Source organism: Leptodactylus fuscus, chromosome 6 (genome assembly GCF_031893055.1).
Source record: "Leptodactylus fuscus isolate aLepFus1 chromosome 6, aLepFus1.hap2, whole genome shotgun sequence".
Lineage (NCBI taxonomy): Eukaryota > Metazoa > Chordata > Amphibia > Anura > Leptodactylidae > Leptodactylus > Leptodactylus fuscus.
The window spans coordinates 145,207,730-145,230,803 of NC_134270.1; the positions used below are offsets into that span (position 1 = coordinate 145,207,730).

General features: G+C 48.8%; 1 long non-coding RNA gene and 1 other non-coding gene across 2 annotated transcripts in view; both read right to left on the reverse strand.

The window, feature by feature from the left end:
• Positions 1-23,074, reverse strand: part of LOC142208785 (uncharacterized) — a 176,942-nt gene that overhangs the window by 18,646 nt on the left and 135,222 nt on the right. The window lies entirely within an intron of this gene.
• Positions 22,840-22,910, reverse strand: TRNAG-GCC (transfer RNA glycine (anticodon GCC)). Its single transcript has one exon. It is a non-coding gene; the product is annotated as a tRNA-Gly (tRNA).

A 23,074-nucleotide genomic window follows, 5' to 3' on the forward strand; every position in this document is an offset into this window, starting at 1 on the left:
GAGATGAGCAAACACTAAAATGTTCGCGGTTCGAAATCCGATTCAAACAGCCGCTCACTGTTCGAGTGTTCAAACGTGTTTCGAACCCCATTATAGTCTATGGGGAACATATACTCGTAAGCGGGGAAACCCAAATCCGTCTCTGGAGGGTCACCAAGTCCACTATGACACCACAGGAAATGATGCCAACACCTCTGGAATGACACTGGGACAGCAGGGGAAGCATGTCTGGGGGCATCTAACACACCCTAAGACCCTCTATTACCCAACATCACAGTCTAACAACTACACATTTTACACACTCAATACCACCTCTCAGACCGTGGAAAAACACCTTGAAACGTGTATTTGGCCCTTGGAGTGAGGAGAGCTTGTCACCAGCAGTGAATTTGGCCCTTGTAGTGAGTTGAGGTTGGCACCAACATTGTTTTTGAAAATCAGGGTGGAAGGAGCCTCTAACCAGCCCAGTTTGGGGAAATTCATGGTGGAAGGAGCCTCTAACCAGCCAAGTTTTGGGAAATTCATGGTGGAGGGAGCCTCTAACCAGCCCAGTTTGGGGAAATTCATGGTGGAAGGAGCCTCTAACCAGCCCAGTTTGGGGAAATTCATGGTGGAAGGAGCCTCTGTTATGTCAGTCCAGGTAGCTGCAACGGGGCTAAGGGATAGCAGTAGGGAATCTCGCCCTGCACTACTCCCACTAGCTATCCCGGTCCCTGCCTCACGGGTGTGGGTCGGCTGTGCTCAGGCTAAGCCTGACCCCGACAGCTCCTCTCTCACTGATTCCGTAGGCCTAGAGGGAAGTGGGAGAAGGAATGCCCTATAAGACCTCTAGGGACTGGAGACTAAAGGGGGTCACCCCTAACGAACAAGTGAAGCTGCTACTGACAGGGACTGACAAGGGTGTGCGCTGACTAACAACACAAGCAGCACACAGGAAAAATGTGGGAAAGGATTCCCCCAAACCAATATGGGAAGGAACCTTACACTAGGAAACAAACACAGGGAAACTGAGTAGAAATCAAAGGATAAGGCAATTCACTCACACAGTCAATTATACACAGAGGGAGGATTGGTGAACACAGAAGGGAAAACACACAAACCAACTCGTTCACCCAAACCTCCCAAAAACCAACCACGGAACTTCCTCTATCCCAGAACACCACCTACTCCTCCTGCTAAGGCCTAGCTCTGTAAAAGCGACACTCAGCACAGAACCATGGGAGGCATGGGTTTAAATACAGAGTAGAGACCACTCCTCCCAGGTGCAAATGGGAGGACAGACTAATCAACCAGGAGATAAAGCTGCCTACCATCAGTGCGCACGTGCAAGTCAGAAGGTGTGCACCAACACTCACGACAGGACAACCCCGCAGCGCCAGGATGCCACCCCAGACACTGCGCAGCCAAAAACTCCCCAGGTAAGAAAAATAGAAAGTAAAGAACCTAAATACTCCTAACAGGATCCTCCCCTCAAGGAGAAGACTCCGGATTCTCTAGGAGCATCCTTCTTCGGGAACTCCTTGTGGAATTTCTCCACGAGTCTGGGAGCTGACATATCCGACTTCAGGACCCAAGAATTATCCTCAGGACCGCATCCCTTCCATGCCACCAGATACCGTAGCTTCCCCCGAACATATTTGCTATCCAGAACTCGGGATATCTCATACTCCCCGGACTCAGAAACTGGTGGAACCTTAACTGGAGACGTTCCCTTCTTGGCCTTCTTTAACAAGGAGACATGGAAGACCCGGTTTATCTTCCACCTTTTAGGTAGTTGCAGCTGCGCCGCCACTTCATTTACCATCTTGATGATCTTAAAAGGACCCACAAACCTGGGACCCAGCTTCTTGCTAGGAACCTTCAACCTGATATTCTTGGTGGACAACCAAACCATCTCACCAGGGAAGAACTGCAACTCTCCTCTCTTCCGATCCGCCTGGACCTTAGCCTGGTGCGATGCCCGCACCAGATTCTCTCGGATACGGGACCCTACCCCTTGCAGCTTTTTAGAAAATAGCTCCTCCTCCGGAACTGGGGAAGAAATGGAAGAAAATACTCCGAAAACAGGATGTCTACCACTGGAGCAAAAAAAAGGTGTGGTACCTGTGGCATTGGAATCATGGTTGTTTAGGGAAAATTCTGCCAGGGGGAGAAAGGCAGCCCAATTATTCTGGTTCTCTCGAACAAAACACCTCAAAAACTGTTCCACATCCTGATTCTTCCTCTCTGTTTGTCCGTTAGACTCTGGGTGAAACCCGGAGGAAAACGACAGTGTAACTCCCAACCTGCTGCAAAAAGCCCACCAGAATTTAGCCACAAATTGCGGTCCCCTGTCCGAAACGATCTCCTCAGGAAGACCATGCAACCTTACAATTTCTTTAATAAACGCCTCTGATAGTGTCTTGGCACATGGCAGCCTGGAAAACGGGATCAAATGGCACATTTTCGTGAAGCGGTCAACGACTACCCAAATGACCGTGAAACCCTTAGACACCGGAAGGCCCGTGATGAAATCCATAGACAGATGAGTCCAAGGTGCCTTAGGAGGTTCCAATGGATGTAGAAGACCGTGGGGACGGGTATGCGACGCCTTGGCTCTTGCACAGACCGAACAATTTTGAACAAACTGCAAGACCTCCTTACTCCACCCTGGCCACCAAAAATTCCTAGACACCAATCTCATGGTCTCTGAAACCCCCGGGTGACCAGCAAGAACCGACTCGTGACACTCCCTCAGGAGACTTTGTCGGAGAGTAGTTGGGACAAAAAGCTTGTTTCTAGGTATCTTGGAAGGTGCAGCGTGTTGCGCTTCGATCAAGGCCTTCTCCAATTTCGCGCCCAATACTGCTACCACCACTCCATCCCCAAGAATAGTGGCAGGCGCCTCTCGTTCCTCCTCAGTCGACATATACCGGGATAAAGCATCAGCCTTAACATTCTTTGAACCCGGCACATAAGTCACGTTAAAATGGAACCGCGCAAAAAATAGAGCCCATCTGGCCTGCCGTGCATTTAATCTCTTCGCCGACCCAAGATAAATCAAATTCTTGTGGTCAGTAAATACCTGGACTGGCCTTCTGGCCCCCTCCAGGAAATGACGCCAATGTTCGAACGCTAGTTTTATTGCTAGTAGTTCCCTATCTCCGATGTCATAATTCCGTTCAGAGGCAGAGAATTTCTTAGAAAAGAAGGCACAGGGATGCATACCCTCCTCGAACTCCTGAGAAAGTACTGCTCCCACCCCCACCGAGGAGGCATCCACCTCCACTCGGAAGGCCAATATCTCATCCGGCTGTCTCAAAATGGGAGCGGACGAGAATCGCTTCTTCAGTTCTTCAAACGCAGCTAGCGCCTCTGGCGACCACTTAGCACAGTCAGCCCCCTTCTTAGTCAAGTCCGAGATAGGTTTCACAACCTCAGAAAATCCCTTGATAAACTGGCGATAATAGTTGGAGAACCCCAAGAACCGTTGGACCGCCTTTAGGTTCTCGGGTCGCGGCCACTCCAAGACTGCCCTGACCTTCTCAGGGTCCATCTCGAACCCCTTGTTCGATAGGATATAGCCAAGGAAACATAATTTATTGACCGCGAACACACATTTCTCCAGCTTAGCACTTAATTGGTTAACCCTCAGGAGATCTAAAACCTCTCTCATTCTCTCCCAATGAGTCTCCAAATCCGGGGTGTAAATGAGTATATCGTCCAGATAGACCACAACCCCCCTCCCTATGACAGCACTTAGTACATCATTAATAAAATTCTGAAAAAACGCAGGCGCATTGGTTAGACCGAAAGGCATCACAAGATTCTCAAAGTGTCCTAGGGGTGTGTTAAACGCTGTTTTCCACTCATCCCCCTTCTTGATTCTCAGCAAGTTATACGCCCCACGTAAATCTATTTTACTAAACCAGCGGGCTCCCGTAATCTGGCTGAATAGATCCGAGATCAACGGAATGGGATAGGGATTCCGCACCGTGATTTTGTTAATCTCCCTAAAATCCAAACAAGGGCGCAACCCTCCATCTTTCTTCTTTACAAAGAAAAACCCCACTGCTACTGGGGACTTAGATGGGCGAATATGCCCCACCTCTAGACTCCCCTCAATATACTCTTTGAGCGCCTCCCTCTCCGGAATAGTAAGATTGTACAACCTTGTCTTGGGTAACACTGCATTTGGTATAAATTTAATCGAGCAATCATAGGTGCGATGTGGTGGTAATGTCTTGGCTGCCCTTTCCTCAAAGACCTCCCTGAACTCACATATTTCTTGAGGCAAATTGTCTATAGACAAAGACATAACGGATATGGGCAGACATCGACCATTACAACCCTGCCCCCAAGAAACTACTGACTCGGTCTCCCAGTTGATAATAGGGTTATGCTGCTTCAGCCAGGGCCACCCCAACACTACTTGTGCTGGTAACTTAGACAACAAGAACAAGTCAATCTCTTCCCTGTGGCCACCCACAATAAACTCCAAACCCTCCACCTGTTTGGAGATGACAGCTTGCTGTAGAGGGGTCTTATCAATAGCCCACACCGGTATCTGAGACTCCAAGACCAAAGGACTCACCCTTAATTGCTCACAAAACTCTGAGTCAATAAGGTTGACTGCCGAACCACAATCAACCAAAATCCGGCACTTCTGCCCATTTACCCATCCTTCAAGGGTCAACCCGGCAGTCTGAGTACAGGAAATATGCACACCTCCCTCCTTAGTAGGTTTTCTCCCTTTACCCTCAATAGACCTGGGGTTATTACTCTTCTTGGCGAACCATTCTCTGGAGGGGCATACCCTTGCTACATGTCCCATCCCTCCACACACAAAACAGCGTATTGTGCGGGACCCTTCACTCTTGGGTCTTGCACTTCGCACAGTGGCCCCAATCTGCATGGGTTGGTCCCCCGGGTCCTCTCTAAAAACAGAGAATTGAGGAGGGCTAAGCCCCCCAGGACTCTTGTCTCCACGCTCCCGGAGGCGCCGTCCAACTCTAATTGCCAGCTGCATGGCCTCATCTAGATCTCCCGGAACAGGGTGAGAAACTAGATGGTCTTTAACCTGGTCTGAGAGTCCTGTCTCAAACTGACTAAGTAGAGCGGGGTCATTCCAGTGTACTTCTGCTGCCCACCTACGAAACTCTGTGCAATATTTCTCTATAGCGTGATCCCCTTGCACCACACGTCGTAGGTTATACTCAGCCGTGCGTACCCTGTCTGGGTCGTCATACAGTAACCCCATTGTGGAGAAAAACGCCTCTACAGTTAGTAAGCAAGCTGAGTCGGCTGGTAACGAATGTGCCCAGATGAGGGGATTATCTCTCAATAAAGTAATAATAATCCCAACTCTCTGTACCTCAGAACCGGAGGAAAACGGCCGTAGCCGGAAATACAAAAGACAGTCCTTTTGAAATCGGAAAAAATCTGACCTCTTACCTCGGAAGGGTTCAGGTAAGCTGACTTTTGGCTCCAGAGGCCGACCCACAGGGGCGCTACTCACCTGCCTCTGTATGCCCTCCACCTGAGAGGCTGTGTGTTGAGCCAACTGCTGTACTTGAGATACGCCAGAAGTTTGGATGGCATCCATTCGTAGCTTGATCCCCTCCATCTCAGTGGAAATCTGCTGCACCGCCTGGTACAACTGTTTCAGGTCCGTCATAATGCAAACGAACCTTTTTTTTTTTTTTTTTTTTTACCGGCTGAGTGTACTGTTATGTCAGTCCAGGTAGCTGCAACGGGGCTAAGGGATAGCAGTAGGGAATCTCGCCCTGCACTACTCCCACTAGCTATCCCGGTCCCTGCCTCACGGGTGTGGGTCGGCTGTGCTCAGGCTAAGCCTGACCCCGACAACTCCTCTCTCACTGATTCCGTAGGCCTAGAGGGAAGTGGGAGAAGGAATGCCCTATAAGACCTCTAGGGACTGGAGACTAAAGGGGGTCACCCCTAACGAACAAGTGAAGCTGCTACTGACAGGGACTGACAAGGGTGTGCGCTGACTAACAACACAAGCAGCACACAGGAAAAATGTGGGAAAGGATTCCCCCAAACCAATATGGGAAGGAACCTTACACTAGGAAACAAACACAGGGAAACTGAGTAGAAATCAAAGGATAAGGCAATTCACTCACACAGTCAATTATACACAGAGGGAGGATTGGTGAACACAGAAGGGAAAACACACAAACCAACTCGTTCACCCAAACCTCCCAAAAACCAACCACGGAACTTCCTCTATCCCAGAACACCACCTACTCCTCCTGCTAAGGCCTAGCTCTGTAAAAGCGACACTCAGCACAGAACCATGGGAGGCATGGGTTTAAATACAGAGTAGAGACCACTCCTCCCAGGTGCAAATGGGAGGACAGACTAATCAACCAGGAGATAAAGCTGCCTACCATCAGTGCGCACGTGCAAGTCAGAAGGTGTGACCCAACACTCACGACAGGACAACCCCGCAGCGCCAGGACGCCACCCCAGACACTGCGCAGCCAAAAACTCCCCAGGTAAGAAAAATAGAAAGTAAAGAACCTAAATACTCCTAACAGCCTCTATCCAGCCCAGTTTGGGGAAATTCATGGTGAAAGGAGCCTCTAAGCAGCCCAGATTGGGGAAATTCATGGTGGAAGGAGCCTCTAACCAGCTGAGTTTGGGGAAATTCATGGTGGAAGGAGCCTCTAACCAGCCCAGTTTGGGGAAATTCATGGTGGAAGGAGCCTCTAACCAGCCCAGTTTGGGGAAATTCATCGTGGAAGTAGCCTCTAACCAGCACAGTTTTGGGAAATTCATGGTGGAAGGAGCCTCTAACCAGCCAAGATTGGGGACATTCATGGTGGAAGGAGCCTCTAACCAGCCCAGTTTGGGGATATTCATGGTGGAAGGAGCCTCTAACCAGCCCAGTTTGGGGAAATTCATGGTGGAAAGAGCCTCTAACCAGCCCAGTTTGGGGAAATTCATGGTGGAAGGTGCCTCTAACCAGCCCAGTTTGGGGAAATTCATGGTGGAAGGAGCCTCTAACCAGCCCAGTTTGGGGAAATTCATGGTGGAAGGAGTCTCTAACCAGCACAGTTTGGGGAAATTCATGGTGGAGGGAGCCTCTATCCAGCCCAGTTTGGGGACATTCATGGTGGAAGGAGCCTCTAACCAACCCAGTTTGGGGAAATTCATGGTGGAAGGAGCCTCTAACCAGCCCAGTTTGGGGAAATTCATGGTGGAAGGAGCCTCTAACCAGCCAAGTTTGGGGAAATTCATGGTGGAAGGAGCCTCTAGCCAGCCCAGTTCGGGGAAATTCATGGTGGAAGGAGCCTCTAACCAGCCCAGTTTGGGGAAATTCATGGTGGAAGGAGCCTCTAACCAGCCCAGTTTGGGGAAATTCATGGTGGAGGGAGTCTCGAACCAGCACAGTTTGGGGAAATTCATGGTGGAACGAGCCTCTAACCACCCAAGTTTGGGGAAATTCATGGTGGAAGGAGCCTCTAAACAGCCCAGTTTGGGGAAATTCATAGTGGAAGGAGCCTCTATCCAGCCAAGTGTTGGGAAATTCATGGTGGAAGGAGCCTCTAACCATCCCAGTTTGGGGAAATTCATGGTGGAAGGAGCCTCTAACCAGCACAGTTTCGGGAAATTCATGGTTGAAGGAGCCTCTAACCATCCCAGTTTGGGGAAATTCATGGTGGAAGGAGCCTCTAACCAGCCAAGTGTTGGGAAATTCATTGTGGAAGGAGCCTCTAACCAGCCCAGTTTGGGGAAATTCATGGTGGAAGGAGCCTCTAACCATCCCAGTTTGGGGAAATTCATGGTGGAAGGAGCCTCTAACCAGCCAAGTTTGGGGAAATTCATGGTGGAAGGAGCCTCTAACCAGCACAGTTTGGGGAAATTCATGGTGGAAGGAGCCTCTAACAAGCCCAGTTTGGGGAAATTCATGGTGGAAGGAGCCTCTAACGAGCCCAGTTTGGGGAAATTCATGGTGGAAGGAGCCTCTAACCAGCCCAGTTTGGGGAAATTCATGGTGGAAGGAGCCTCTAACCAGCACAGTTTGGGGAAATTCATCGTGGAAGGAGCCTCTAACCAGCCAAGATTGGGGACATTCATGGTGGAAGGAGCCTCTAACCAGCCCAGTTTGGGGATATTCATGGTGGAAGGAGCCTCTAACCAGCCCAGTTTGGGGAAATTCATGGTGGAAGGAGCCTCTAACCAGCACAGTTTGGGGAAATTCATGGTGGAAGGAGCCTCTAACCAGCCAAGTTTGGGGAAATTCATGCTGGAAGGAGCCTCTAACCAGCACATTTTGGGGAAGTTCATGGTGGAAGGAACCTCTAACCAGCCAAGTTTTGGGAAATTTATGGTGGAGGGAGCCTCTAACCAGCCCAGTTTGGGGAAATTCATGGTGGAAGGAGCCTCTAACCAGCAGAGTTGTTGGAAATCAGGGTGGAGGGAGCCTCTAACCAGCAGAGTTGTGGGAAATCAGGGTGGAGGGAGCCTCTAACCAGCAGAGTTGTGGGAAATCAGGGTGGAGAGAGCCTCTAACCAGCAGAGTTGTGGGAAATCAGGGTGGAGGGAGCCTCTAACCAGCAGAGTTGTCGGAAATCAGGGTGGAGGGAGCCTCTAAGCAGCAGAGTTGTTGGAAATCAGGGTGGAGGGAGCCTAGTAGTAGCAGAATTGTGCAACGCTTATGGTGGATGAGTATGAGGATGTGGAGGAATTGGAGAGGTTGAGCACAGACATTGAGTTTCATGTTGGGGTGCTTTACACAGGTGGGCACGAAAATGAAGGCTCTATCCAGTGGTGGTTCATTTTTATCAAAGTGAGCCGGTCGGCACTCTCAGCTGACAGGCGGGTGCGCTTGTAGGTGATGATGCCACCGGCTGCACTGAACACCCTCTCAGATAGGACGCTGGCGGCAGGACAGGACAGCACCTCCAAGGCATATAGGGCAAGTTCAAGCCACAGGTCCAACTTCGACACCCAATACGTGTAGGGCGCAGAGGGATCGGAGAGGACAGGGCTGTGGTCAGAAAGGTATTCCCGCAACATGCGCCTATACTTCTCACGCCTGGTGACACTAGGACTCTCAGTGGCGGTACTTTGGCAAGGGGGTGCCATCAAGGTGTCCCAGACCTTAGATAGTGTGCCCCTTGTTTGTGTGGACCGGTGAGCACATGGTCGCCTACTGGAGGAACTGCCCTCCCTGCCGCCAACGTCACATGCTGGAAACATCTCCATCATATTCTGCACCAATTGCCTGTGGCAAGCATTAATGCGATTGGCCCTCCCCTCTATCGGAATAAAAGAGGAGATGTTGTTTTTATACCGGGGGTCAAGGATAGCAAAGATCCAGTACTGGTTGTCCTCCATGATTTTGACAATACGCTTGGCAGTTGTAAAGCACCCCAACATGAACTCAGCCATGTCTGCCACAGTGTTAGTTGGCATGACTCCTCTGGCCCCACCGGAAAGTTCAATCTCCATTTCCTCCTCATCCTCCCTTTCTACCCATCCGCGCTGCAACAAAGAGATGATTCGAAGTTGCCCGGAAGCCTCCTGTATCATCATCACATCATCGGACAGCTCTTCCTCCTCCTCCTCTTCCTCCATTAAACGCGATGAAGCGGACAGATGTGTGGACCTACTCTCCAGCGGTGACGGATTGGATGCTATCCCTGACTCCTCTGTGTGATCTGAGTTATCCCTGATGTCAATCAGGGATTCTCTCAGCACACACAAGAGCGGGATTGTAAGGCTCACCATCGCATCTTCAGAGCTCACCCTCCTTGTGGACTCGTCAAACACTCGTAGGATGTCACAAAGGTCTCTCATCCATGGCCACTCATGGATGAGAAACTGAGGCAGCTGACTTTGTGGCACCCGAGGGTTTTGTAGCTGGTATTTCATCAAAGGTCTCTGCTGCTCAATCACTCTACTCAACATCTGAAACGTTGAGTTCCAGCGTGTGGGGACGTCGCACAAAAGCCGGTGTTATGGCACATGCAGGCGTTGCTGGAGAGATTTTAAGCTAGCAGCGGCTACTGTCGACTTGCGAAAGTGGGCGCACATGCGCCACACTTTCACCAGTAGCTCCGGAACATTTGGGTAGCTCTTTAGGAAACGTTGCACCACTAGGTTGAAGACGTGGGGCAGGCATGGAACATGTTGGAGTCCGGCAAGCTCCAGAGCTGCTACCAGGTTCCAGCCGTTATCATAAACGACCATGCCTGGGCCCAGGTGCAGCGGCTCAAACCATATTGCCGTCTCATCGAGGAGGGCATCCCTCACCTCGGAGGCAGTGTGCTGTCTGTCCCCCAAGCTGATCAGCTTCAGCACGGCCTGCTGACGTCTACCAACGCCAGTGCTGCAATGTTTCCAACTCGTAGCTGGGGTCAACTGAACAACTGGACAATACTGAACAACATGGCTGCAGTATCTTCTTGTCTGAGGTGCACTACAATAAGTGTCCTACCAGAAACACACCAAGATAGATGGTCCCACTCTTGTGTCATATTACAGTACCTGTATACTGCTATTGTGACACTTGTTAACATTAAAATGTTATGGGATGGATCATTCTCTGTACAGATCTCACATTAACTCCACTCTGGCACAGAGTGTGCACTCCTTCAATTGGTTTGTGGTCTTGTGAGATAGGATAAGAATGTTATCACACTGCAGAAGGTGAACGTCAAGTGAAACAGGGCTACGTCTGCTTGTATGGACCGGATCACATCTGTGTTTGGTATTCTCATTGGTTTTTGCAGTCTTCTGTGATAACATATCACGCTACATAAGATTGGTCATCTCTGCTACCTCTGTATGTGTGTGTGATTCTTCCAGCACAAGTAGTATTTAGGGTGGCCTGGTGCTGTAAAGCAACCTAGAAACAATTGATGACAAGATATTATCATAGGCCCGGTTCATAGCTGCGTTCGGTATTCTGTTTGAGGAGTCTGCTTGGGGACCCCCCCCCCCAAAGGAAATGTACATGAATTAAAAAGTGGTTAGCTAAAAAAACACATGGACCCCCTAGACCAGGGGTGGGCAATTAATTTTCCCATGGGGCGCATAAGAAATTGAAACTATGCTAGAGGGCCGTGCCACTTCTACGTTGACTCCGCCCATTCCCAATTATCTTTCCATGTGCCCCCACAAAGTATAATCCTCCTACAGTCACCCGTACATTATATGCCCCCACATTGTAATGTTCCCTTCCAACTGCCCCACAGTATTAAGTCCCTCTCCTGGTGCCCCAGTTTAAACTGGTGGAAACTAGAGGGGACATGAAGCTGGGACAGCTGGAGGGGGACATTAAACAGTGGGGGTAGTTGGAGGGGGACAATAAATTGACAGCTGGAGCAGGACATGAAACTGGGGGCAACTAGAGGGGGACATTAAAATCAGGAAGCTGGAAGCAGACATTAAAACCGTAGGGGTAGCTGGAGGGTGACATTAAACTGGGGGCAACTAGAGGCAGACAGGTCCCCCTCCACCTACCTCCATGGTTTAATGCCCCCTCCAGTTGTCCCCATTTTAATGTCCCCCCAGTTTAAGTGCCTTCTTCATCTACCCCCAGTTTCATGTTCCCCCCTCCATATCTCCCTCAGTTTCATATCTCCCTTCATTTGCCCCATTTCATGTCCTCCCTCCATCTCTCCCCCAGTTTCATGTCCCCCCTCCATCTGCCATCTCTGCCCTAGTATAACATTCCCCTTCCATCTCTGCCCCTAGGTTACTGAGACACACACACACAGATAGACACATATAGACAGACACATATAGACAGACAGACAGACACATATAGACAGACAGACAGACACATATAGACAGACAGACACATATAGACAGACAGACACACAGACACATATAGACAGACAGACACATATAGACAGACAGACACACACACATAGACACTCATACAGACATACATACATACAGACAGACAGACACACTTACAGACACACACACTCCCCCCTGCATCTTACATTCCCCAGTACCTTATGACACACACCACATGTCTCCATCTTCCTGCACTGTCCTGCCGGCACTAAGACACGCCCCCCCTAGACACGCCCCCCTCCCTAGTCAAGCTGTGCGGGCCGGTCTGAATCAGTCAGAGGGCCGGATATGGCCCGGGGGCCGGGCTTTGCCCAGGTCTGCCCTAGACTATAATGGGGTCTGTGTGGTTTCTGCACGAAACATGCGGAGAGAAAAAAGCTGCTTGCATGCTTGCAGTACTTTGCTGATTTGTGCGGGCACAGAGCGGAAACCACACGGACCCCATTATAGTCTATTGGGTCCGTGTGGTTTCTTAGCTAACCGCTTTTTAATGCATATAGGTTTCCTTTTGGGATCCCCAAGCAGACTCCCTGAACAGAATACCTAATGCAGATATCAACCGGGCCTATGAAGCGGTAATACATTACCTTGTCATCAATTGTTTCTAGGTTGCTTTACAGCACTAATAGAAGGCGGAGGCCGCCTCAGGTTCCGGACCAAAAAAATGGTAACCGCAGTGCACCAGCATCCAGTCGCGGCCGTGGAATCCGCCTGAAGAAAGGGCATGTCACTTCTTTCTTCCGCGAGTGATTTGATCCCGGGAACAAACCGCTTGAGGAAAAAAGAAATGACCAGCACCCATTGATTTCAATAGGAGACTTTTTTTTGGTCAGGATTTTGACGCAGATTCTGCGTCAAAATCCTGACCAAAAACCCTGTGTGAACTCAGCCTAAGGTCACAAGTATGCAAGCCCCAATAAAGTTTTTCGCCCTACATATAGAATATGGTTGTTGATGGTGTGATACAACAGAAAATGTATTTATAGTATTATAGTAGTGCAGGAGGCTTTTGTCTGGGTGCATTCACACGGAGTAAAATGGAGTGTAATTTGGAGTGTAATTTTTACACTTGTAAAAAATTTACGCGCGTATTTTGGAGCGTTTTTTACACGTGGTGTTTACGGAGCGTTTTTTGGAGCGTTTACGGAGCGTGTTTTTCTACACGCGTAAACGCTCCAAAAAACGTTCCGTAAACGCCACATGTAAAAAAAACACTCCAAAATACACGTGTACATTTTTTACACGTGTAAAAATTAGGGCTCGTTCACACGGTGTAACGTCCTGCGAGATTTGGCACGTGTACGCCGCGTGACCCTTTGCGTGCCGTACACGCTCCCATTCATTTCAATGGGAGCGGGGATCGTATGCGCCGCGCTAGTTTGCGGCCGTGAATAAATGCAATGGGAGCGTGTACGGCACGCAAAGGGTCACGTGGCGTACACGTGCCAAATCTCGCGGGACGTTACACCGTATGCGCCGCGCTAGTTTGCGGCCGTGCATTTATTCACGGCCGCAAACTAGCGCGGCGCATACGATCCCCGCTCCCATTGAACTCAATGGGAGCGTGTACGGCATGCAAAGGGTCACGCGGCGTACACGTGCCAAATCTCGCGGGACGTTACACCGTGTGAATGCTCCCTTACACTCCAAATTACACTCCATTTTACTCCGTGTGAATGTGAGTGTAAGGGAGCATTCACACGGTGTAACGTCCCGCGAGATTTGGCACGTGTACGCCTGACCCTTTGTGTGCCGTACACGCTCCATTGAGTTCAATGGGAGCGGAGAGCGTATGCGCCGCGCTAGTTTGCGGCCGTGAATAAATGCACGGCCGCAAACTAGCGCGGCGCATACGATCCCCGCTCCCATTGAAATGAATGGGAGCGTGTACGGCACGCAAAGGGTCAGGCGTACACGTGCCAAATCTCGCGGGACGTTACACCGTGTGAATGCTCCCAATTCACACAGAGTAACGGCAGGTGTTTTTTGTGTGTTTTTTGCACATAGCGCTGCGTTAACGCCGCGTAGCGCCGCGTTAACGCCACGCTATTTTGCGGTGGCGTTCCCCGGCGTTAACGCGGCGTATACGCGGCGTTAACGCGGCGCTATGTGCAAAAAACACACAAAAAACGCCTGGCGTTACTCTGTGTGAATACAGCCTTAGTGGGTACCTAAGCGAGGACATTTTATTTTTATGTGCACTAGAAATATCCGATTATCATTACCTTTGGATCACTCCTCATATATTAGGGGTCATTCCTCTTTATTTAGGGGTTGGTTCATCTAGAACTCCTCCTATCCCCCACCTTTATCATACCTCCTGATGGGCTTTAATCTAGGCTAAACAGATCAAGGGTTTTGTTATCAAAGATTATGTTAATAACACAAGGAATCAGGAAATCTGTGTATATCTATTCCTCTTCATACACAGGATAACACTCAGGCTTCCTGTTATCACCACTAGGGGCATCTAAGAGCTCCCTGCATACTCTTATATATTGAACTCAATAATAAAACAGTATGTGTTAAACTCCTGAGCTCCACCTAGTGGTGGCTGATGGACTAGCACTAGCAGATTACACACTATTGGGCAGGTAAACTAATAAAATGCAGAAAGAGCATGGAGCTTCATATATAAAACTGAGCACCAGAAAATACATCAAAATTCTGGACAATGTGCCAAAAATTTGTCATAAGCTAAGTTAACTAATATGTGGTGTATTGTTAGGTTAGACAGTAGAGATGAGCGAACAGTGTTCTATCGAGCACATGTTCTATCGGATATCAGGCTGTTCGCCATGTTCGAATCGAATCCAACACCGCGTGGTAAAGTGCGCCATTACTCGATTCCCCTCCCACCTTCCCTGGCGCCTTTTTTGTTCCAATAACAGCGCAGGGTAGGTGGGACAGGAACTACGACAACGGTGACGTTGAAAAAAGTAGGAAAAAAACATTGGCTGCCGAAAACATGTGACCTCTGATTTAAAAGAACAGCGACGCCCAGGTTTGCGTCATTCTGAGCTTGCAATTCACCGGGGACGGAAGTTTCCGTCCAGTTAGCTAGGGCTTAGATTCTGGTAGGCAGGGGTAGAATAGGATAGGAAGGAGAAGACAACCAACAGCTCTTGTAAGAGCTAAATTCCAGGGAGAAGCTTGTCAGTGTAACGTGGCACTGACGGGCTCAATCGCTGCAACCCAGCTTTCCCAGGATCCTGAATGGAATACACTGACAGTGTATTCCCGTATACCCTATATATACCCCCGATCCACGTTCCAACGGTGTGCCCCCCCCACCTTCACCCCAGAAATACACTGGAAGTCCCCTAGCAATAGAATTGGGGCTATATACACCCACAATTTTTGCTACTGGTATATACTGCCATTGTCTGACTGGGAATTCAAAGACTATATTGGGGTTACGTGCACCCACAATTTTTGCTACTGGTATATACTGCCATTGTCTGACTGGGAATTCAAAGAATATATTGGGGTTACGTGCACCCACAATTTTTGCTACTGGTATATACTGCCATTGTCTGACTGGGAATTCAAAGACTATATTGGGGTTACGTGCACCCACAATTTTTGCTACTGGTATATAGTGCCATTTTCTGACTGGGAATTCAAAGAATACATTGGGGTTACGTGCACCCACAATTTTTGCTACTGGTATATAGTGCCATTGTCTGACTGGGAATTCAAAGACTATATTGGGGTTACGTGCACCCACAATTTTTGCTACTGGTATATACTGCCATTGTCTGACTGGGAATTCAAAGACTATATTGGGGTTACGTGCACCCACAATTTTTGCTACTGGTATATACTGCCATTGTCTGACTGGGAATTCAAAGACTATATTGGGGTTACGTGCACCCATAATTTTTGCTACTGGTATATACTGCCATTTTCTGACTGGGAATTCAAAGAATATATTGGGGTTACATATAACTTCAATTCCAGGGAGAAGCTTGTCAGTGTAACGTGGCACTGACGGGCTCAATCGCCGCAACCCAGCTTTCCCAGGATCCTGAATGGAATACACTGACAGTGTATTCCTGTATACCCTATATATACCCCCGATCCACGTTCCAACGGTGTGCCCCCCCACCTTCACCCCAGAAATACACTGGAAGTCCCCTAGCAATAGAATTGGGGCTATATACACCCACAATTTTTGCTACTGGTATATAGTGCCATTTTCTGACTGGGAATTCAAAGAATATATTGGGGTTACGTGCACCCACAATTTTTGCTACTGGTATATACTGCCATTGTCTGACTGGGAATTCAAAGAATATATTGGGGTTACGTGCACCCATAATTTTTGCTACTGGTATATAGTGCCATTTTCTGACTGGGAATTCAAAGAATACATTGGGGTTACGTGCACCCACAATTTTTGCTACTGGTATATACTGCCATTGTCTGACTGGGAATTCAAAGAATATATTGGGGTTACGTGCACCCACAATTTTTGCTACTGGTATATAGTGCCATTTTCTGACTGGGAATTCAAAGAATACATTGGGGTTACGTGCACCCACAATTTTTGCTACTGGTATATACTGCCATTGTCTGACTGGGAATTCAAAGACTATATTGGGGTTATGTGCACCCACAATTTTTGCTACTGGTATATACTGCCATTGTCTGACTGGGAATTCAAAGAATATATTGGGGTTACGTGCACCCACAATTTTTGCTACTGGTATATACTGCCATTGTCTGACTGGGAATTCAAAGACTATATTGGGGTTACGTGCACCCACAATTTTTGCTACTGGTATATACTGCCATTGTCTGACTGGGAATTCAAAGAATATATTGGGGTTACGTGCACCCACAATTTTTGCTACTGGTATATAGTGCCATTGTCTGACTGGGAATTCAAAGAATACATTGGGGTTACGTGCACCCACAATTTTTGCTACTGGTATATACTGCCATTGTCTGACTGGGAATTCAAAGAATATATTGGGGTTACGTGCACCCACAATTTTTGCTACTGGTATATAGTGCCATTTTCTGACTGGGAATTCAAAGAATACATTGGGGTTACGTGCACCCACAATTTTTGCTACTGGTATATACTGCCATTGTCTGACTGGGAATTCAAAGACTATATTGGGGTTATGTGCACCCACAATTTTTGCTACTGGTATATACTGCCATTGTCTGACTGGGAATTCAAAGAATATATTGGGGTTACGTGCACCCACAATTTTTGCTACTGGTATATACTGCCATTGTCTGACTGGGAATTCAAAGACTATATTGGGGTTACGTGCACCCACAATTTTTGCTACTGGTATATACTGCCATTGTCTGACTGGGAATTCAAAGAATATATTGGGGTTACGTGCACCCACAATTTTTGCTACTGGTATATACTGCCATTGTCTGACTGGGAATTCAAAGAATATATTGGGGTTACGTGCACCCACAATTTTTGCTACTGGTATATAGTGCCATTGTCTGACTGGGAATTCAAAGAATATATTGGGGTTACGTGCACCCACAATTTTTGCTACTGCCATATAGTGCCAGTTTCTGAGTGGAAATTCCCCAAATAATTTGGGGATACATTCACCCTACATCTCAGGCTCTTTCCATATTCACCCAGGTTGTCAGTGCTGCACCAGCTCGTTCCCAGACAGCTCGGCCCGAAAAACACATTACCTATATAGAGGATTTTGACAATGAAGACAACATGTTCTAAATCTAATCTGTCTGCACCTTCTCCAGAATTAAAATGAAGGCAGCTATTAACTTTCAAATAGCACTGCACAAAGGAAGATCTTATCAGCTTGTCTCATGACATGCTACTAAAAAGTGTCATTTGTGTATCTTAATGTAAATATAGTTGTATAAGCTTGTTGGGTTTTAGGCACTGCCAAGTTATTTATTACCACCCGCTCCCTTAGGGAGCATTCACACGGTGTAACGTCCCGCGAGATTTGGCACGTGTACGCCGCGTGACCCTTTGCGTGCCATACACGCTCCCATTGAGTTCAATGGGAGCAGGCAGCGTATGCGCTGCGCTAGTTTGCGGCCGTGAACTCAATGGGAGCGTGTACGGAACGCAAAGGGTCACGCGGCGTACACGTGCCAAATCTCGCGGGACGTTACACTGTATGAATGCTCCCTTATAATGATGACGCCAAAGTCACTGTGGGTGTTCAGAGCTCACAGCTTTTGTTGACATTTGTCTTGCTCTCTGTTGGTACCAGCTGTCTTTTTGGATACTGTAAAGTTATGTTGACTTTATTAACAGCTATTGAAGCTTTAGCCAGGTTGTGACGGTGTGTAACCCTAACAACACTAAGTGGGATACACATTAATAGTCAGTCTATGTACGCTAAACGCATCACTTAAGTAATTTTTTTTCCCTCTCCCCTAATATAAGAAAGGAACAGACATTAGACCTAGACCGTGGTTCGAGGCTTGTAAAAATCCAGTATTATTTGTTCTCCATGATGTGAAGTATGCGTTAGACTCTTGAAAAGCACCCCAACATGAAGTCAGCCATGTGTGCCAGTGTGTTACTTGGCATGCCTTTGCTGGCCCCAACTGTAAGGGTCACTCTCCATTTCCTCCATTTTCCACTCCCCTTCACACCATTTGTGGTGAAGCAATGGGATGCACTGAAGTGCACCCTCTAGCCTCGTGTGGGACAGGGACATCAGATGCCACTCCATCCCCCTCGTCTTCCTCCGCCAGCCAACGGTGCAAAGATGAGAGGAGTGTGCTCTAAATGTTTTCTGCCTAGCAGAGGCTAGTTCTCACTTACGAAAATGGCCCCACTTTGACCTGTATATCAGGCACAACGGTGTAGGTTTCAAAGAAACATGGCACCAACAAGTTGAAAACGTGGGTCATGTGTGGACCGTGTTTGAGTCTGGCAAGCTCCAGATCTGCTGCCAGGTTCCAGCCATTATCACAGGCGCAAAAATGCCAGGCCCCAGGTGTAGCAGGGAAAAAAACATTGCCATCTCAGCCAGGATGGCATCCCTGACCTTGGAGGCACTGTGCTGTCTGTCCCCCAAGCTGATGAGCTTCAGCACGGCCTGCTGACATCTCCCCACGCCAGTGTTACAGCATTTGCCGCTAGTAGCTGGGGTGGAGGTTGCAGCATAGTAGGGTTTCAGCCTACTCCTGCCATGAATTTTGGCCTGGGAGAGGAGATAGGCCACCCCAGTTTGCACCCGGGGACCAGACTCCACCACATTCACCCTGCCTGTCCTTAAAGATAAGCACTGTAGCATCCCTGACCACAGGCGAAGTCCATATGTCGGTGGTCAAGTGGACCTTGCAGCAAAGCGCAGAGCTCTGGGCCTGACTGATGTTATGGGACACATGCAGGTGCAAGGCAGAGACAGCACACCAAGAGAAGTGGTAACGGCTAGGCCCAGCATAGGGAGGTGCCCGAGCTGCCATCTACTGACGGAAGGCCTGGGTATCCAGAAGCATAAACAAACACCAACATCTCCAGGGCCAGCAGTTTATCGATGAGGCTGTTAAAGGCTTGGGCATGGGGGTGGGTTGTATTGTACTTCTGCCTGCAATGAAAAGCTTGGGAGATGTGGAGTGGCTCGGAAGAGGCGCATGATGGTGCAGGCCAAAAGGGTGCATGAGGGTGAACTGCCCAATGTGTCAGAGATAGATTTGTAGGTGTCCTTGCATCATATACTTGCACCATACTTGGCTTTGGAATTTAATTTTGTGCCAAAAAGTGGCTAAGACAGCGATCCCTCAGCTAATCCCGTTACACTGTCTTGACAACTCCAGCACTGAAGTTACCATTTCTTGAAGTGGACCACCACTTCTGAGATCCAAAAGGAAGTAGGCAAGAGATGTAAAGTGCAGAAAAAAAGATGAGAAAATAAGTGCACAGAGCACATAGGGATCGGAGAGGACAGAGCTGGGGTCGGCCAGGTATTCCCACAACATATGACTATACTTGTCCTTCCTTGTGACGCTAGGCCCCTGAGTGGCAGTAATTTGTCCATGAGGGCCATTAACGTGTCCCAGACCTAGGAATAAGTCTTCCAACAGGGTAGAGTTTTGCATGCCTTTGCTTCTACCCACTGTTTTTGCTGCTTAGCTTCCCTCCACATCTACACTGCTTTCGCCCCTAAACATCACCCCAGTTTATGCATCTGCTTCTACCCTGTTTTTTTGTTGAATTAGCTTCCCTCCACATCTACACTGCTTTAGCCCCTAAACATCACCCCAGTTTATGCCTTTGCTTTTACCCAGGTTTTTTGTTGATTTAGCTTCCCTCTACATCTACACTGCTTTAGCCCCTAGACATCACCCCTGTCCATGTGGGGTCGGTGGCCTCGTCATCCACCAACTCCTCTTCCAATTGCGCACTGTCCCCTTACTGCAAACCGCACATGACCACAGCTTTCCCTGATGGCAACTGTGTCTCATCATCCTCAAATGTCGGTGGCGGGTCCACAACCACAAAATTGGAAGGAAATGGCGGATGCTGCAGTATTTCTAACACCTGTTCCTGGTGCTCGGGCCTGGTCTGTGTTGTACCCTGCACCCTGCTTAACGCAGCTACCATATCCGGAGTTGTGATGAGCGCATGCTAATGTTTCGTGTCCACTGCAATGGATGGGATAGGATTTCACATTAAGTCTGCCACCCATGGCCACTCATGGTTGAGCAATTGAGGGAGCTGACTTTGACAAATCCTAGGGTTTTGCAGTTAGAACTCCATCAAAGGTCTGTGCTGCTCACACACTCTGCTCAAGAGATGATATGTTTAGTTCCAGCAGTGTGGAGACGTCGCACAACAGCCGTTGTTCTGGCAGATACCGGCGTTGTAGGAGTGCATAGAGGCTAGCGGCGGCAACTATAGACTTTCAAAACTATCCGCACAAGCGCCGCACTTTCACCAGTAGCTCAGGAACATTGGGGTACTTTTTTAAAAAGATTAGCAGCAATGAGTTAAAAACGTGGCCCAGGCATGGAACATGTTGCGGGCTGCCAAGCTACAGAGCCGATCCCAGGTTACGGCCATTATCACACATGACAACATGCCTGGGCCCAGGTGCAGTGGCCAAAACCACATTGCCGTCTCATCGAGGATGGCATGACTCACTTTGTAGGCAGTGTGCTGTCTGTCCCCCAAGCTGATCAGCTTCAGCACGGCCTGCTGACGTCTCCCCACACCAGTGTTGCAGCATTTCCAGCTTGTAGCTGGGGTCCACTTAACGGCAGAGGAGGAGAAGGAGGAGGAGGAGGGTGGTGTTTCAGCCCTCCTCCCAGGAATGTTGTGTGGGGAGACAAGTAAGTCCACCACGGTAGTTTGCCCAGGGGGTGCCATTAACGTGTCCCATACCTAGGGAAAATTCTTGAAACAGGGGAGAGTTTTGCATCTTTGCCCTTGCTGCCTCTTGACATCCCTTTGCCTCTAGCCACCTTTTTTCCCTGCTTAGCTTGCCTCCACATCCACACTGCTTTTGTCCCTAGACATCACCCCAGCCCATGCCTCAGCTTGTATCCCCAGTTTTTGCTGCTTAGCTTGCCTCCACATCCACACTGCTTTTGCCCCCAGACATCACCCCAGTCCATGCCTCAGCTTGTACCCCCAGTTTTTTCTGCTTATCTTGCCTCCACATCCACACTGCTTTTGCCCCTAGACATCACCCCTATCCATGCCTCTACCTCTAGCCATAACTCTGCCACCCCTGGAAACTCATGGTGCAGAAACTGAGGGAGCTGACTTTGAGGAACCCCTGGGTTTTGTAGATGGAACTCCATCAAAGGTCTCTGCTGCTCACACACCCTGCTCAACATACGGTATCTAGGGTTTGAGCGTGTGGTGACCTCGCACAACAGTAGGTGCTTCAGGCAGATGTAGGCCTTGCTGGAGTGTATTGCGGCTAGCTCCAGGTACTGTAGACTTGGGAAAGTGGGTGTCCAAGTGCTGCACTTTCACCCTTACCTCTGCTAATTTGGGGTATGTTTTTAAAAATCGTTGCACCACTACATTGAACACGTGGGCCAGGCACGGGCTAGTGCAAATTTTGGACAACCCTATAAGTGAATATCTGACCCCCATGGTCTAGTTTTAGACTAATCATTATACTGCCAAGAAGGAACAGCCATCGGGCACTGCTACTGCTCAAACACATCCACGCCCTCAGACTGAATGGACCACTCCATATTGGTGTGTGTGGAGTCATGAGATTCATGTCCAATACCTTCACAGCTCTTCTACTTGACCCTATAAACCACTGGCGTGGCATTAGATCAATGGCTATGCACATGGCTATGGCTATGTATATATGCTACTAAAAGAATAAATCAGATCTGAAGATGACTCTATAGGATGCTTAAAGGAACACTAAACCTAGAAATGACTGACCAAAGTAATGAAGAAATATAGTCACCTTCGCTGTTTGTGTCAGTTTTGTAAAAATCCTCTTCCCCTCTCTTCCCCTCTCTTCCCCTCTCTTCCCCTCTCTTCCCCTCTCTTCCCCTCTCTTCCCCTCTCTTCCCCTCGACAAATTCCACTTTGATGCTAACGACTCCTACCCAACTCAGGGGCCGGACTGGGAGGTTGGCCACCAATGCCATCTCTATCCTTCTGAATAGCCCCAAACAGCAGTCTCACCGAGCCAGGCTAGCTCAGTCGGTAGTGCGTGAGATGATTATGCTCAGGGTCGTGGGTTCGAGCCCCACGTTGGGCGGGGGTTGGTTTCTTTTCGTCATTCTTCCCCCAACTGTCAGCTTACAAGTCCTCTTCCCATCCTGAACAGACAAAAAAATCAACAAAACATAGAGATCTTGAATAGAGCAATAAAAGTAAACAACCTTTCAATGGAAGGCCCAAGAGGCGTGGAAACCAACACATAATTTCACTCCTCCCTCTGACAAACAGCTAACATGGCCATTTGCATCCAGAATACAATTTTACTAGGAAGGAGTTAGTCAAGGAGCAATAGAACCAAAGCAACCCATTTCGAAGAACAGGCCAAACAACAAAATATAGAAGGTTGCATTGGCCAGGAATCGAACCCGGGCCTCCCGCGTGGCAGGCGAGAATTCTACCACTGAACCACCAATGCTTGACAAGTTCCACTTTGATGCTAACGGCTCCTGCCGGACTCAGGGGCCGGACTGGGAGGTTGGCCACCGATGCCATCTCTATCCTTCTGAATAGCCCCAAATGGAGTCACACCGAGCCAGGCTATCTCAGTCGGTAGAGCATGAGACTCTTAATCTCAAGGTC